The sequence below is a fragment of the Haemaphysalis longicornis genome, unplaced genomic scaffold (genome assembly GCF_048455015.1).
Source record: "Haemaphysalis longicornis isolate Haplotype H1 unplaced genomic scaffold, Haemaphysalis longicornis Haplotype H1 scaffold_1, whole genome shotgun sequence".
Classification (NCBI taxonomy): Eukaryota; Metazoa; Arthropoda; class Arachnida; order Ixodida; family Ixodidae; genus Haemaphysalis; species Haemaphysalis longicornis.
In genome coordinates, this window is record NW_027526203.1 from 162,125,165 (window position 1) to 162,141,881 (window position 16,717).

Sequence of the window (16,717 nt, forward strand, 5' to 3'; positions counted from 1 at the left end):
GGAAAAGCGAACGAAAAATCTGGCCGCATGTATGCGGCGGCCTCGCCTTGCCCTTTCGCGGTGTACGTTGCTGGCGGCACATGACTTTTTATCGGCGGCGAACTCGCAGCCGCATGGGGAGGGTCGTGCGCTCTAAAGTCCCTCGATCGGCGTTTATCGAGGGACTTTAGTGCGCTCGTTCCCTTGATGCACCGCGCACTGTTTATCCAAAAAGCGCCGTATCAGATGTGGCCCCGCTGGTGCCGGGTCTTATTTTGCGGCGGTGGTAATTCCTGCCGGCGGCATGTGAAAAAATCGTATTAAACCGATACAGAACCCGTGCACAAAACGCTTCAATCATGTGACCAGTTCAGCTTGGGGCGACGCGTGGTGGAGAGCGGCAACGTTGGCAAAAGATTCTACGCCGCGGCTCTGAGCTTTCTAGCGCTGGAGCGAGCGCCATTTCTTTGACAATCTCAACCATCGGTTGCCTTGGCAACAAGGCACAAACCGCTTAGAAGTCAGTTACGGTTCCGTGATCTCGGTTCAGCTGGGGGCCCCACCTCGCGACATGTGGGCACTGCAGGCGTATCATTCATTCCCATTGGGAAGTGCGAGATGCGTTTGGCATTACAGGAGGCGATGGTGTGTGTGTTGTGGACGCCTTTGTTTCGCGATGAAATGCGCCGCTGTGCTTCTGCGGGTGGATAGTGCTTCCCATGGTCTGGATTATCTTTCTCGAGCGACGTACGACTCAACCTCGCATGGGGTATGTGCAGTGTGCGTGGCTAAAAGCCATCGGCTTGTGCGCCAGAGTTAAGTGACTTGCTGTTCGTCCCCGCAAAGCGCGCGCGAGGTGAGTACCGAATTTACGACGGGCAGGAGGCAACCCATCCTCTGTAAATCGTGGTTCAGACTTTCAACGCATGGTGTGACATTATGTTCGTTAGAAACGCATCTCTGGATTGTTTTGAAGTTGAATAAAATGTATGCGTCAAACCCGGGCATTCGGCTCAGGGCGTTCTCTGCGATTGCACGAAAGAAGTGCCACGGGGCTTCAACGCTTTCTTTATGGAACGTACTCAGGTAACAGATTATCAATGTCGTGTTATGGCCGTGTTGCATTCAATACAAACGGTTAAGCGTTTGTTTTACACTTGTTTCGTTTGTCGTAAAATGCCCAAGCACTCTGGAACTCCGCTGGCAGATAAGCCGGTGAGCCGACGCTGAGCAGACGACTCATCTCTTTGCCGGAAGTGCGTGAAAAAGCCGCCCAATAGCAGGGTGTCTAGCTCATGACGAACATCTGGGAATCGATGATGTAGACATGTGAAGATGGCGGCGTCCAAAAACACGAAGGAAAGGGTGAGAAAAAAACGACAAACTTTGCAACAAAAGTGTGAGCTTTCCGCTGCGCGTAAAAGAGTAATACTTGGCACAGAGGACGTTGACGACCCAATCTAACGGTTGCGCTAGTTCATTTAGTGTGCTCAAAATGCCTTTCAGGGCCCCTTTAACTTCCGTTGTGTTTGTGTTTTGAAAGACCACGGCTGCATTTTTTGCGTCTATGAAGATGCCGCAGGACATGATAAGAAAGGCCAGCGGGATTTTTTTTTTTACCCCACCTTGCGTTCACGATGCCGAAGGCGGCTGCTTATCAGCGCAACGTACTGGTGGTGGAAATCTTCGCGCGGCTCGCTTGTTCGGGGAGAGCGGTGGCTTATCTGCACAGCGTTCTAAAGCGTGAACCGCATGGAGCGATTTCTCGCGAAAACGTGCAGCGCACACCGAAGGCGCGGCGATGCCGGCGCGGATACAACTGATGTAATGTGTGCGGCGCGGTAAGAGGCGGCAACATGGCGTCGGTACTGGCCGTGAAGCGGTGCAGGCAGCTCCAGCGACCACTTCTAACCGCTCGCTGAAATGCCGCACGAGGCGCAAGCGAATATGCTCGTGCACCCTGGTAGCACAGAATGTTGCCCGAACATTTTTGCAACGTTTCCCCTTAACGTTGCCAAAACGTGGCTAATGTCCGCTTTTTTTAACGTTAGTGCAATGTTACTCAGAAACATTGCGTCAACATGGTATATTAGCATTGCTCCAACATGGGGGCAACGTTTGAAGGGTGTTGTTCTAATGTTTGGAAAACGTTGTTTCTGACGTTCGCCAACGTTGCTCCACTATTGGAGCAACCTTCCAGCCACTTGCGGGACACATTTGAACAACGTTTATGAGACGTTTTTTGATGACGTTGCAGCAACTTTTCACCATCTTTTTGCAACGTGCATACCACATTTAAGCATATCCCTGTACCATTCATACGTTGTGATAACATCGCTACAATCTTGCAGCAACTTTAGATCTATGCTTTTAACATGCAGTTAGCATACAAGGAACGTTGCTTCAACGTTCCAGCAATGTTTTTATGAAGTTGCAATAACATTGCTACAATTTTGCGGTAACTTTCCAACTACATTTTTCAAACGTGCCGGTAACATTTAGAAAACGCCACTTTAATGTCCAAGCAATGCTTCCTACAACGTTACCGTGACTTCATAGATACGTTTTTTCACCACGAGGGCCACATCCGCGCACTGTTGATATGACGTTCAAGCAATGTTTCTGTTACAAAGCAATAATATTGCAGCAATGCACAGGTAACTTACAGTTACAGATATACATGCAACAATAACTAGATGAAAATAATATAAGTTAACTTTTTCCTAGATAGACGATTGTTGACGGCATGATAGGCGAGCAGTTCAAACCTCGTCTGCATAAACTCCTGAAAGGTATAAACCGGCATTTTAGACCTGTATATTCATACATTTGATCTCTACACTGATCAACACACACAAATAACGCAGTCCGGCAAAATGACGAACTAAGAAATGGCGGAATTTTAAAGCAAGGAACATGCAGGCAGCTAGCGTAAATAACAACACTGACACTGTTTAAGATGAAATGACACGTGCTTTTTATTTTACTATTAACAATCGAGCCGAATACGTATACTGTTAAAGCCTTGAATTTCGCAAGTACGCTGTTTCAGACGATGCCTTCGTTTTCCTCCTCCTGGGCTTGCTTGTTCTTCTGTCTTGACAAGTCAATTTGATGACATACTTGACGGCCATGAACCCAGTAACATAGGGTTGTTACTGCAGCGCTTCTGCGAAATGAACGAAAGCTGTAGTTTAGGAGGAGTTACAAAGTTGTTACAGCATAGACAATATCTCACCTCTCAGAACACCAGGACTTCTGGTATACAATATGGCCGCATCGATTTTCTTGTACTGGTAGTTCAGATGAGAGTCTACAGCCATTCCTGGAAAACAAACAAAAGGGCATTGCTGTAACACATGGCGTGCTCAAAAGCTCACTTTGGATGACGTTTTCTTTCAGATGAGCTTAATTCGTGTGTCAGTTTTGTGGTGCTGGTAAATCTGAAGACATTTCTGAAAACAAAACAGAGTATATAGAAGTGGTGCAGAAAACTGAAGTGAAGCGAATTTTAGCTAATGGGGAAAATCTTACCTTTAGGAAGAAATATAGCAAAACAGGCCTCTCCACTTTACACTTTGTCTTGCATGTTTAACTTTTACTAATGCCAGTGTCAACTAAATTTATGACACACACATCGCATGAGTGGGTTTCTCAAGCATTCCTGGAAAACAAAAAGGACAAAGGTACTTAATTGTATAAAATAAAATACCTCACAGCTTTCTTTACAGGCCATTGAGTAATTAAGTGAAAAGCATTCAGACAGTGTACCAGAGAATTTTCAATTAACCAGAGAAGCCGACCAACTGATGATGACGTGGCACGTCGGCAATATTAATTGAAAGAAGACGATAATTGCCTCAGTGCCCGTAAACATAAAAACACAACGAACAAAAATGAGAAAACAGGCAATTGTCAAGAATGGAAACATTACACAAATTATAACCATGTATTTCCTTGGTTGCCTAATTTAAATTTACCGTTTGCTCTCGAAAAATGTGCTTAAAACTGGCATTGAGCTGTTTTATTTTTTTGCGTATGCTATTTTCTTTATAATTATAAGCATCCGACGAACACCAGCTTTTCACATGGAAAGTTTGTGAATACTACAAAGACGTAAGGCGTTGTTTTACATCATAAGATGGTTAGCATAAGCAGCTGATAACATGGCCTAACTGCAACGCTAAATAGTGTTCTGGAACAGCATGCCGCTGAAACTCGCGTGAAATTAAACATGACAACGAAGTTAAACTTATTAGTTTTATTTCTCGCGCGCGTGAGCAGCTGTGGCGAGAAGTAAATTAAAAGCCAATCGTACGTATCAAGGTTCTTGCAGAACCTACACTCGATTTCAGCATCACAACAAAAAATCTACTTCTGAGCGCCCACCTCATTTCGCATTATATTCTTTCCATAAAATTTAAGCGCTGAATACATGTTCCACCTTTTACAACCGTACGCATTCACAAAAGCAAGAAGGATATGCTTAGAAGCTAGAAACGGGAGGGCAGTCTTGTTCCCGCTCTTTTACGGAGTAAACTGCGTTCGAAAGAACGAGGCGAGCTCAGAAAAACGAGCGCTTACCTTCACTGGTCGGTTGCTATGAACTTTCCAGCCCACAAATATTTGCCGTAACATGCGGCCACACAACAAAATTTCGTATTTGCCCCTTCTCCATTCTGCTTGATTGTCATGATGGCTTCTCGTTTCTGCAAAAGCGCGCGCTTTTCGTTCACTCACAGAACAGGGAGGGTTCACTCTCCCTAACCCAACGCACGGCAGCCACGGCTGCCAAGCGCAGAGGAGCAGGAGGGGACCGCTCTGCGAGCGGCGCACACGTGTGCGCGTGTGAGAGGAGGGTGCGTAGGACGTTGGCCAAGGACAAAAGCCTTTTCTTATCGTTTTTTTTTTTTTTTCGGCCATTTCCAACTTCGCGCTCCGCTGCTAAAACTTCCTTTGCGACACCCTCTAGAAGGGACGGGGTGACGACGAAAACAAAAAATAAGGCATGTAGGAAGAAAGGAACGCGCGAGGCGGGGATTTTTCTGAGAACGCCTGGCGCTCTGTATTTCGTTTCGCGCCAAGCAGAACGCGACAAGTGTTCGATGCATTGGAGCCTCTTACGAATAAAAATTACACCAGGAAAAATCTGAAGATATATGTGCAATGCTAATGGAAGGGAACAAAAGCGAAAATGGGGAAGTTAGTTTTCAGGTTACTTGGAAGGTCCGTTTGTATAATGACAAAAAATCCTTGAAATAGGACAATGAGCTTTCGTACAGGCAGTATCGGCTGGAAAATGAGTATCACACCAGGGTTAGGTTTTGTTTTGTTTTATTGTTTCATATATGTTACAATATGATGGTGCTCTGACTTTGGCGCTCGAGGTAGGTGAAATGTCTATGGGGAAGTTGAAATATAAAACATCCCACTTGATGTTGTTTATTTCAAACAAGGGTGCAAGGTGTGGACTAGTTGGAACGTTCGCTCATCAGAGGGGCTATAAAAATGACTAAATTTCACATGAAGGGGGGCAATTTAAAGAACATGAACTTTGGGTTTGAATCCATTTCATTAATCAACTGTAATTACTGCGGCAACATGAAGGGAAAACACATACGATTTTAATTAGCTGGCGACATGTATGGCTCGCACTCCCACGTCACAGATGCACAGAAGCTTTCATGTAAAATTTCTCCAGTAAATTCATTTTTTCGAGCAATTATGAGGATCCAGCAACAAGGAAATGTTTGAGCCTTCTATCTAGATTATTTTTGTCTCAGGATATACAGGCGGAACATAAAAACAACCCGGCCACGCATGATTTAAAGGGGCCCAAATAGGCTTCCGAAGGTCGCCATTTCAATAAAAATATGAAGTAAAAATTTGGTGTCATTACTCCTTTAAGGCAGAAAGTTAACAGTGCGAGATGCTTGTGAAAACTTAGCAAAATGGAACTGGAAGTTTCCCTTGTCGATTCACGATTACGTTTTCATAATACAGCCGTAATCTACTACCTAAGAAAGGCGTGCAATGTTTCAACAATAGGAAAGGAAAGTTGGGAAGCCATTTGTGGGTGCTGTTTTCAGGCAGGTATGAAAAAAAGCTGTATTAAGGTGTATCTGTGCGAGCTTCTTAGAGATACGGCCAACCCGTCGAATGAAAAAAACGGAGTATACCCGGTCAGTTTGTCTTTCCATATGGTACACGTTCCCCAAAAGAACATGCGTGGTAAAGAGGCCGCGTTAAATTTGGGATGTACATGGTGAAGTGAGCGGCTATAGGAACGTAGAGGAAGCTAAGTCGGAGCAGATCTCGATACTATTTGATGACGGCATAAAAAGTTATTTTCTTGTTGTAATTCCAGTTTATTTACTTATTCAGCAAATAATGAGTGCGAAATAACACACGGCAATGAAACCCAAGTTCTCATTCGTATACGCACTGACGTCGGAATGCTGCGCCGTCCGTTTCATGCGCGCGTTGGGTTAATTAGCAGGCGCTGTATTCGGTCAGTTCCCTAGATATATGCGGCATGCACGTGGACAAAAACGCACCCGACTGGCATCACGAAAACAGCCCGATAGCTGGCCATGCGTGACAGCGCGCACAGTCGAGGGTGAAAGCTGGGCGCGGCTTTATCGATGCGCAGCAGCTGTGTTTTCCTCTTTAAGTTTAATGATGTGTTAAAATCGCCCTAAAATATCTGATTTGGCTGATTATGAGGTTTCACGCGCCGACGCTCGAACACAGTCATTTTCGCTTCTCGCCTCCACACCCGCAAAAAAAGCGGCTGCCGCGGCCTGGAATCGAACCCACGTCATTGGGCTCTATCCTTGGGCTCAGCAGCACAACAGCCACCGTGGTGGGTTCCTAAAGTAACTAAATCGCACTAAGATGGGACAATCGGTATACCAATTGCATGAGCGACACGGCCTGCGGCTGGTGCGAACCGTTGAGCCCTGACTGGTACACCGCACGGATGTTCCAAGAGCGCATTCGCAGAATGGCAAATTTGGTGTCGTACATCAGTGCAATTCTATTATTTGGGTGACATTTACACGGATATAAGTTGATTTACACTGGAGGTAGTGATTATGCAGAGCGTGACGGTCGCACCTATATAACTTGATCTAGGTGTGGCATAGCGACGCTTCATCGCACACATTCATAAATTTCACGAGGACTGGACTTCACGGAAACGCGTCCATAGCTAACAAAAGCGACCACTTACAGTTATTGTAAGTCCAATCTGTCCTCAAGAAATTCATGTGCCAGATGCACGCCGCCAAGAAATTTTTGCGCGTATACGTCGTACGCGTATATACCTTTAGAAAAAGTGAATGACAAAAAAAAAAAACGGGTATAGAAATAAGGTGCCTCGTTGTTGAGTCACATCTTCAAATTATTGTGGGCACCTCACCGTAAAAAAAGCACACTTGTTTAGCAACTCTATAAGAAAAGTGCGAGTACAGCACGACCAGTACAGAATTCATGATTGCCTTTGAAAGTGACTGTTTTTGAGCGATATTACGAAGGCTGAAGTGCAAATGGGACATATAAATGAAGTAGGGGTAAGCGACAAGTAGGAGACGAGGGGGAATGCAAACTTCTCATTCTTGTTTATTGGCGCGTGAAAACAAATAACGCGCTGCAAAGATTGGCTTAAACTGAGCTTGCTATTTCGTAAAACTAGGAGGAAACAGGTAGAATACGGACATTTATATTTGTAGGACGTAATTATGAATATAATAATTACGCCTGCATGAACAACAGAGGTTCTAATTCTTCCACGTGGACGAAATCGCCGCGGGCCCATGCGCCCGACACAAAGGAATGCCGCCGCCAACACGATCATTGCGGATGACGCGAGCTCATGCACGACACCAATAACTGAGGCTAGAAAGAGTATTGGCTATGATCAGGAATCTGCCTGCCTGACCTGTTAAAATTCTGTTCTCGAACGTAAACGAAGCCTGTTTGTGTATTTTAATTATACAGAATGATAGAGCAATAAATGCGTTTTTGCAAGTTTTTCCTGAACAAAACAATCTTTTGTTCGCGGTCAATCTTCAATCGAAGGTCCCATATTTGTGGCATATTTTGATTAACACCAAGAACGGCGATGAGATTTACCCGCTTACTAAAAAAAATGAAATAAAAACAAATTTCATTTATGGGACAGCTGGTGGCCATTTTGAAAAAAAAAATGACCGTCTTAGAACGGCGCAGCACCTGAATGAAACGCACGATGCGCGGAATGGCGGTATTATTTTATTCTAGGCTGTATCCACTCAACATGTAGAAATATTGTGTGATAATCCAACAAATGAGGGACTAAAATAAACAGATCTGTCGCCGAGTTTGGTTGCGCCATCCATCGAACCGGCACCACGCGTTTCTTTCGTTTTGAGAAACGTTCAAACGCTCACGGTTCCTTTTAGATTTCATGGGGGATCTACACGCTCAGCGTGACACTCCTCCACATGCATTTCTGCAGTTTTTCGAGAGCTGTGTCTCTAAATGATCACACATCGATGTAGGGTGCCCTGCTGTCTGCCTCTGAATAACTTCAAATCCAGTACAGGTGCCGCCCTTTGTTCCATTATATTTCCCGGTCTGGGGTGCTACCTGGTCCTGTGGTATATCATCAGCGGATATCAGAGAGGCTACACGAGATAGGCGATGCCTAAGAAAACGGCATCCATTCACGAGAACAAGATTGGCCCCTTTGGTGTAGCATTCGGCGAAAACTTCCCGTACTGGGAGAGGCCCTCGTCCTGCAGTGAACAGGCTGACGATGGGGATTTCATTTATGTACGTGCGTCGTGCTTGCGTGTGTGTGTAAATGCCGTATTCTACGCAGCTAAAGTACAGTAAAGTACAGGAGGCGATGGTACAGCTAGTGAACTGCGGCTAAGGCGTCCGTTGTGCATAACCATTTGAAATTTTATAGGCGACGTAATCCCTCCAAAACATATGGGTTAGTGTGGTGTTCACATAATAAATAAATGGAAAGCTGCTATATACATTCAACATTCCTCAATATTGCGAAAACCTAGATAAACATGCACACAGGCAATGTTGTTTCTGGATTTTTCATGGGCATTGTAGAAACTGTGCATCACATTTAACCACACTCCCGAAATTAACGTATCCCGATGTTACATGTACTACATCGCAAACATTCAAGTCTGCTGTACGGGATCATTTGAATTTTTAGGCAGCTTATGTAACTCCCCATACAATCGTTTAACATCATAAATATGACATTTGCCAACATTTGGCAACATTCCTGCAACACGAAAAAAGCGTGTAAAGGGCAACGTTGAAACGTTGCATGAATGTATCCAATATTGTAAACATTGCTGCAATGCAAGAAAGCGTGCCTGTGGGAAACGTTGCCTATGCGTTGTTTGTAAACTTTGCGTGAATGTTGTTGAATGTGTCCAACGTTGGCCCACATTTGTCAACATTGCTGCAACGTGAAAAAACATGCATACGGGCAACACTGCCCATCCGTTGTTTGTAAACATTGCATGAATGTTGTTGAATGCGTCCAACGTTGGCCCACATTTGCCAACATTGCTGCAACGTGAAAAAACATGCATACGGGCAACACTGCCCATCCGTTGTTTGTAAACGTTGCGTGAATGTTGTTGAATGCGTCCAACGTTGGCCCACATTTACCAACATCGCTGCGACGTGCAAAAATGGGCATATGGGCAACGTTGCCCATCCGTTGTTTGTAAACGTTGCGTGAATGTTGTTGAATGTGTCCAACGTTGGCCCACATTTGGCAACATTGCTGCAACGTGAAAAAACGTGCATACAGGCAACGTTGCCTATACGTTGTTTGTAAACGTTGCGTCAATGTTGCTGAATGTGTCCAACGTTGGCCCACATTTGGCAACATTGTCACCACGTTGTGTAACGTCGCCTAACGTTACACAACATTGGCAACACGGCAGAAACGTTGCGGCAACAATTTGTGCTACTAGGGCAAGAAAAGAGCTGAGATGCCGGCGCGGATACAACTGACGTAATGTGTGCGGCGCGGTAAGAGGCTGCAACATGGCGTCGGCACTGGCCGTGAAGCGGTGCAGGCAGCTCCAGCGACCACTTCTAACCGCTCGCTGAAATGCCGCACGAGGCGCAAGCGAAGATGCTCATGCAAGAAAAGAGCTGATAATGTGACCCCAAAGTGGAATATAAACTGCCATCCACGCTGCTTGTGAAAGCGCCCATCAAAAAATACCGCGGCGGTAAGCCTAAACTAAAGTCCCTTCATCTGATCGAGGGACTTTAGCCTAAACACCTCTGGCGCGGCTAGCCGGCTCGGAGCGCTTTGAATCTCCCGCCATTAGGTGCGCGTCTTTCCATTGGTGCAAGTCGTCAGGCTCCTCCCACTGCCACGCAAAGAAGCCACCGCGAGCGCGGAATCATAGACGCGAGCATGAAAAAAAACGCACGCGCAACGCCGACATGCACAATTCGTGTGCGAAAACGGGCCATGCGGTTCATGATTAATAGAAACAACTTGCCACGCGCGGACGGGGAGCCGGTCGCTATCTTCCGAGGTGCATCAAGCAAGGACAGCTGTGGTTATTACGTACGCGCGAACTAAAGGGTGCCTATTTTTTGCTTCTGTGTCAAAGTTAGAGGAGAGCAAGGGGTGTGCGCTGGTCAGATGGCCAGTTTCATCATTTCTTTTTTCTTTTGCTACCCTAAAACGATGCCCCAGCTGCGCCGGTCGATGAGCAGACCCGCCGAAAAACCGCACTATAAACGGTATTGTGCTTCGGCCAACCGCATCTTGAGCGGTATGCTTATGCATTGAGCTCTATGGGAGGCAAACCGGTGGTCACGAAAACCTGCGTTATATCTGGTCCCGCACTATAAGCGGTTACGTTATAAATGGTCTGCACTGTACATACATTTTGTTCTTTCTCCACGCTTTCAGCATCTCTGCACAGTGTTCGCGCGAGGTCAAAGAATCGTGTAAACACCGTTTCTAAAGCTTAGCACCGGCATTTGGAAAAGGCCTAGCGCATGCGATCAAGCGTGTAAAGATGCATGATAAGCTGAACAAATAAAGCAATAATATAACTAGGTGCAATTATTAACCAACTATAAAACATCGGTCGTGGCCATCAGAATTAGCTACGCTCTTTTAAGTCCCTTCACGACGAGGCAGGTCTTCCCGAAACCGTTCATCAAACAAATCGGACCGCAGCCTGACGTTCCCCCAAGGCAGCTTCCACATTTTTAACGATTTTAGTCTGGTCATTGAAACGGCTGTTATGAAATAATCTGATGACGGACAGCTGTGAAATTGAAAGTTAGACCAGTTTGACTGCGCACAGTTACCGGCAGATTGCACACAATGGATGGGAACCAACCCTCCCTACTTGAGGCATTTCTTACCTTTTTAACCGAATGGAACGGGAACGATGCATGTGTGGGAATAATAAAGACAGGACTCCACTGAACCCGAGTTTTTATTCCATAAAAAAACTGACGAGGGCAGACTCGCCTCCGGGTGCAACACTTTGCGTATTCGATAGTGCTGTTTTCAATCTCACCGGAGTCTCGTTTATCGGCAGCGGCCTTGTTCTTGACGGTAGAGCACACCGTCTGCTTAGGCAGGCCTGTACTTCTGGCGATGTCGGCCTGCTTTTCCCCATGTTCGACAGCGTTAATTACGCTTAATTTATCCGACAATGAAATCAGCTAGCCTGCCGCTCATGCCGCTGGTCGCACAAAAAAAGAAAAAAAAAAAGCCACTGGCTTGGCTTGGCTGCGCCAACGACCCAGCTGCCAGCAATGTTGCCAGACATAACAGTTTTCTTGCCAAACTAAACAAAGAAAAAGCATATCGGGTGCCGGCCCCGCGGAAGCCCGCTATAAATATTCAGTCGAAACAATTTTCGCCTAAAATTTAGCCTGTTGTAGCCGATAGTCTGCTCTAGCCCTGTCCGTTATGAGTGGAGTGGACTCCATTTAAAATGCATGGGGACCAGACAAACCAACAGAAATGGTCTGTTGTAACCGAAAGTCCGTTGTTGCCGGGTCCGCTGTAACGAGCATAGACTGAAAGGCCATTGAAAGGCCAAATCCCTGTTTTCTGAAAGCCTGAAACTATGTTCTTTTGTGTCACCATTAACACGTACTCAGATCCAACTAGTTCTGCAACATTGTGGATGGAGATGGCTTTCCCGGGGTTATTAATTAATGAGCCAATCGTTGGAAGCAGCATTGTACCGAGATTTAAATGGTCCGTACACTGACTCATCAAGTGGCTGCAGGCGGTGGCTACAGTGTGGGGGAAAGGTCAGTAGGATGACACCACTCTCATTGGCCTTGTTGATGGTGCTTATGTTGACGTGGCTCTCATGATTGTCAAGAATTTGAAGAATGGGTTCTTCCTTCGAGCACTTTGTATGCCTCACAATGTGCTCAAATTCCAGCAAAAACAGTTTGCCGAACATCCATTCGGTCCTGTTGCCCAAACCAAGACTTTTGGCTGGGGTGCCTTGCAGAAAAAAATCCTTAAATCTCACGCGGGGAAAAATAAACACTGGTGGCAGAGCATTATCTATGGCGTTGACACTGCACAGTACGGTCACCAATTCACCGCGATCTGCTGAGGTCGCTTGACCAATTTGCTTCTGACCGCGTGCTGCTACAATCTTTGATGGATAGTGTGCAGTTGTGCACTGTTTTATCGCAATTGTAGATGCGATCTGGAGTTAGCTTGTGTCTGTCGTAAACACCTTTCAGGTTTGAAAGGAAAGCATCAACGTTGTTTTTGTTAATTCTGTTATTGACAGCTGTGCATTATTATCGCCCATCAAAAAAAAAAAAAAAATCTAGTTCAGAAGATTGACAAGCTTGGAATGCAAAAATGGTGCCGAGAACATCAACGAATATACCACAGATTTACTATACGCTTTTAACATCTCATCAATAAATAGTCACCCGTTTAGGGCTGCTCTTAAAGATACGTCCCTGTTCAAACTTTTTGTAAATCGCCCATCTGTTTCTCTGCCTTTTTCACACAGATGAGAGAGGAGGCATCGGCTCTCACCATCTCCTTTTTAGACTTGTACACATCATCAATTACTGACATTTTGCCACCATGGCAACTTCAGCCTGTATCATCCAACTTCAGCCTGTATCATGTGATTTATCATTTATGAAAATAGATAAAAACAGGGTTTCGAGAACTGCGCTTCTGCAGCACTTCTTGTCCCTGCAGGATAAATATAAATGTGCTGAGTTTTACAGTGATGCCTCGAAAACTTTAACTATGGTGTCATGTGCCGCTCATGGTCCCAACTTTCATTCTTGCAGAACCATGAGCATACACACCACTATCTTCTCAGCGGAAGCATATGGCTTTTATTGATCGTACAGCACATTCTTATAAAACAAATTCCTAAGTCAGTCATCTTTACAGACTCTTTGAGCGTTGTGTGTGCATCTCACAGGCCCAAAAAAAACATTTGTCAATCTAGTTTTTAGTGCCATAATGTCTGCATATGCAAAAAAATTTCAACTAGTCCTGTGCTGGGTTCCAGGCCATGCAGGAATCGCGGGAAATGAGACCGCGGATCGAATGGCCGCCGCTGCTGCAATTACAAACGCAGTGGACATAACAATAATACCCTACACCGACCTCAAACCACACATAAGACAACACCTTCACAAAACATGGCAAGCCGACTGGAGTACACAGGTAGACAACAAGTTACACATAGTAAAACCACACTTAAGATGATACGATACTCGGTTCACGCAACAGATTCATCGAAGTTGCCCTAGCTAGATTGCAGATAGGCCACAGACATGCGACACACTCCCCTCTGCTTACTGGATCTTCAAGACCCTTGTGTATCAGGTGTGGGGAGGGCCTATCCGTAATTCACATTCTCATTACATGCAAAGCACTCGACTGAACAAGACGCAAACATTTCCCACAACTATACAGGCAACACATCACACTACACCCAGCACTGTTTTTAGCGGATGATCCCATGATTCCTCTACAGCGCACTTTTAAGTTTCTAAGTGAAATAAAATTTTTACACATCATTTCCTATCACGCATAGTTTTTGCACCTAATTTCTTGCCATGCACTATCACACCCTGACCTTTTACACCAGCCATCCTCATTGTCTTTTACTGATTTTACTGATTTTAATTTTGCTTTTGTTGAGCAATTTTACAGTTTACATCCTCATCCATCATACATAACCATTGTTTTGGTGCTCTTTGCCCTAGTTGGCCTTGCGCCATAAACATCCAACCATCATCATCAGATTGACAAGCTGGTAGCCAGCATGGACAGCCAGCACTGTCTTATTTTCTTACAATTTACTGTCTGTCAGCTTATACTTTTGCCACTTTTTACTTTAGAGTTGTTATAGGCTAGGTTCTGACCAATACATTGTGCATCGACAGGGTGTGTTCAAAAAAGTCGCATAGATGAAATTAAATCTTGCAGCAAAACCAGCTTTCTTATGAATGCTGTGTAGCTCTCAATGGTATCTTGAGGTATCTTGAAAAAAAAAAATTACACTGATATTGGCCGCTAGGATGACCCTGTTGTTGCAAAGGAGGCCAGACTGTGGACCAGTGATGAGGAAATGGATGTTTATTTTTTACTACACCCTCACTAACAAAACCCCAGGCCTTTCGTCGCCTGGAGCGTTCCGTGGACAGCCACTCTCTACCGCTGCCCATGGTTTCTCTCTTCTCCAAAGGTTTTGTGTACACACCGTCGAATTGTGGGGGACAACAGCGAGTCAAAGCTTCAGCTGAGACGGAAGGCCAGCTTCTCGGAACTGCGCTGCCGTTGCGCTGCATGCGACTCGAGCCCGCCAGAGAAGAGAGAAACAAGGGAATCGTCGTGGGGTAGCGGTAGAGAGTGGCTGTCCGCAGAACACTCATCGAGATGATGAAAGGCCTGGGGCCTTGTTAATGAGGATGTAGCCAAAAACAAACGACCATTTCATCGTCGCAAGTCTGCAGTCTGGCCCCCTTCACAACAAAGTGGTTGGCAGTGATGGGATAAGCCAAGGCGGATGAAAAAACTTTGTGTGGAAGTACCACCTGATCTTTGATCAGTGCAGATTCCTCATTGTGGCCTCTGGGAGACATGAGCGACGAAGGTGCGAGTGATGAGCAGACAGAAGACTCCAGGAAGAAGACAACAAGGCCTTTCTGACATTTGAAGAAGGTGCAGCAATGGCGATCTGGGATCGACCAATGCAACGTGGCTCCGGAAGACACAAGCACTGTACGCTGGTAAGTGCTTGAGCGACTACGATTTGCCAGATGATTTTGAACAAGGTTCAATTCAGGCACTAAATTTTCTGCCACCATGTGTGTAGTTAATTTGTGCTTGTAGGCAAAAAGCTCTCTTCAAGCATGAATATAACAAAGGGCATGAAGGATGAGTTGCTGCTAGCAGCAACTTGTTGGGGTTGCTGCTAGCAGCGGAGTTGGGGTTACAAGTGAGTGGAAGAAGGAGGAAACTTGAAATTCGCAGAACTATTGAGGAGATGGATTTTGAGGAGGACGAAATTTCAGACACATGGGCCAAAATTTGTCGAGTGGAAAAGGAAAAGGAAGAAAAGCGAAAAAGGCAGGATGAGGAATGGACAAGGCAGGACGAGAAAGATGCCAGAGATGCCCAGATTAAGCTTGAGGAAATAAATCTTCAGCAAGCTAGGTTGGCAAATGGGGATTCCTCAGTCGTCCAAGGAGGTGCTGTGAAGATGACAAATTTGCTGCAGATGCGAGATGACATCGGTCTCTACCTAGTAAATTTTGGAAGATTGTGTGAGAGGCAATCATTCAGCCGCGATACCTGGCCACAGCAGTTGTCGTTGCTTCTGGGGGAAACATCGCAGGTTGTGGCACACCTAAGTGCTGGCAATGCAGAAAACTACAATTTGGTGAAGTCGAGCTTGCTCGCGAAGTAGAAAATTTTGACAGAGGAGTTTCGGAGAAGGTTTCGCCAAGACAACAAGAAACGAAGCGAAAGCTTCATTGAGTTTGCTTGGGGACTGAGCGATAACATCACGGAATGGGTTAAGGGCTCCGACGCCGATGGGGATTTCTCTAAATTGAAAGAACTCATGTGTTTAGAGCGGTTTTACGAGACTTTGCCAGTAAGCATGCGCTTGTGGGTTAAACACAGGCAGGTTGGCATATCCGTGAAGAAGGCAGCCCAGCTGGGTAATGAATATGTAGCTAGCCAAAACATCAAAGAAGGTAGAGACAGTCAGGATGCGCACTAGGACCATTTCAGGAAGGAAATTACCCTCCGGCACCGCAGAACTGCTTCATGGAGGCTAAAAGATGGCTGGGAAGCAATGCTGTACCTAACGCGATACCAAAAAGGGTCGTCAGAGAGTTGGAAGACCCGCTGAGAAATTTCGATGCCAGGTGACTGGTCATGTGTATAACGTGTTACACTTTGCTCGAAATTACGGAATGAGAGGCCGGCTTTTGCGTGTGTGAACACCCATCCAAACAACCAGGACCTGTTAAAACCATACACAAAGGAGGTCGTGGTAAATGGGCAGTAATGCAGGGTGATAGGGATTAGGCAGCTACCATGGATGTCGTCCACCCGAGGTATCTGAGAGCGGAAGACTACGTGTCAGGTTGTGCGTGGATAAGACAGGCGGTCAGCGAGGATTCAGTATGTTTGCCGACAGCAAAG

General features: G+C 45.7%; 1 long non-coding RNA gene and 1 pseudogene across 1 annotated transcript in view; one reads left to right on the top strand and one right to left on the bottom strand.

The window, feature by feature from the left end:
- LOC144155501 (uncharacterized) overlaps positions 1-16,717 on the bottom strand; it is a 339,376-nt pseudogene that overhangs the window by 240,392 nt on the left and 82,267 nt on the right.
- LOC144138769 (uncharacterized) overlaps positions 1-16,717 on the top strand; it is a 53,823-nt gene that overhangs the window by 10,892 nt on the left and 26,214 nt on the right. Inside the window, exon 5 of the long non-coding RNA XR_013315970.1 lies at positions 15,117-15,291. This is a non-coding gene — a long non-coding RNA (uncharacterized LOC144138769). The remainder of the gene's footprint in view (positions 1-15,116; positions 15,292-16,717) is intronic.